Genomic DNA, 1,701 nt, shown 5'->3' with positions numbered 1-1,701 from the left:
GGGGCTACTCCCGGGGCACCGGCCCGGCCTCAGGCCCCCGCACAGGTGAGTCTTGGTACCAGGTTCTTCTGGTGGTGGCTGGATCCCCTCAGTTCCGCCTCGGCCCAGGTGCTCGACCGGCTCCGCCCCTGCGGGTAATCGCTAGCCGCGCCCCGCCTCTTCTGGGGTGAGTAGGGCGGGCGTTCCCTTCCCTCACCTGGCGGACCCAGGTTCACTTGTCCTCTCGATCCGGGTGGTTCCGGACGCCAGCGCCTCCTCCTCGAGGTGAGTGGCGGCCCCAGACTGCCTCTGAGTGGCTCCTCCCTTGCTCAGGTACTTTTTCCCTTCCGCTTTCTATGTGACCAGAGTGCCTGGGCCAGTCTTACCCGAAATCATAGAAGCTACAGCTTCTAGCACAGTTCCACTGAGGGATTGCATCGTGCGTCCTGGAGCCTTGAAGTTTACAGGTAATTAATCCCCTTTTATCTAAAAGGCGGGACAAGTGTCTCTAGAGCCTTTTGTCTTTGTAGGTTAATTTAAGGACCCTTTTCAGTTATCTTTCAGCAATAAATGTTAATGTCCGAAGAATTGCACTGTAGTAAATCTGTTTGGAATTCCATGCCTGCATTCAAATTCTAGCAATTTTTTTTTAAGGGAAATGATTTTCCAGCTAGGTGCCCCAATCTGGCTGTAGAACTAAAAAAAGTGAAAAGTTCTCTAAAAATAAAATGACACTTAAAAAAGAGAATTAAAGATGCAAGAGGTTCAGGGCCTTTAAATATCTCTAGCTGGTGGAGAAACCGCACAAACAGAAAAATGCACTGGACTACATGTAATTTCTTTCTCTTTTCAGATTATTTGCCTGACTGGGAGAAAAAAAAGGCCTAATCCAAAGTCCCCAAAGACCTAGCTGCTATCCACAGTCAAGGATGTTACGACTTTTGGCCTAAGGAGGTGAACTACAAGGATTTGTAGGACTTAGTGCAAAGAAAACCCAAAGTAGTTCTGAACATTGCTTGGGATTCCATCTTTTATATCTAGGTTGGTACAGTATACACAAGAAGGTGTCAGGCCATTTCAACTTTGTGCTAAATCCTTCTTAGGTATTGAGGTGTTTCTGCCTCTGTTCCCGCTCATAAAATGCAAATAACTTAAATGTTTTCTATATTATAATTCTGCACCTAGAATACTGTATCACATTCTGGAGTCAATTGAAATTTGGAAAGTTCAAATACTTGCTAAATTAACAGGATTTTTTTTTTTCCGTTTGTATATATATATTTTTTCTTTTCTCTTTATTTTTCTTAACTCCAAAAATATTTTATACTGGGGTATAGCCAATTAACAATGTTGTGATAGTCTCAGGTGAACAGTGAAGGGAACTCAGTCATACATATACATGTATCCATTCTCTCCCAAACCCCATCCCATCCAGGCTGGCACATAACATTGAGCAGAGTTCTGTGTGCTATACAATAGGTTTTTGTTGGTTATCCATTTTAAATATAGCAGTGTGTACATGACCTTTTCAAAGGCCCTAACTATCCCTTCCCCACTGCAAACATGAGTTCGTTTTCTGTGAGTCTCTCTCTGTTTTATAAGTTCATTTGTATCATTTCTTTTTAGATTCCACATATAAAGATGTTATATTATATTTCTCCTTGTCTGTCTGACTTACTTCACTTAGTATGATACTCTTACTTAGTATGACACTCTTTAAAT

The sequence above is a fragment of the Bison bison genome, unplaced genomic scaffold (genome assembly GCF_000754665.1).
Source record: "Bison bison bison isolate TAMUID 2011002044 unplaced genomic scaffold, Bison_UMD1.0 scf7180017864254, whole genome shotgun sequence".
Lineage (NCBI taxonomy): Eukaryota > Metazoa > Chordata > Mammalia > Artiodactyla > Bovidae > Bison > Bison bison.
The sequence above is the reverse complement of the archived record's forward strand: the minus strand, read 5'-3'. Positions refer to the sequence as shown.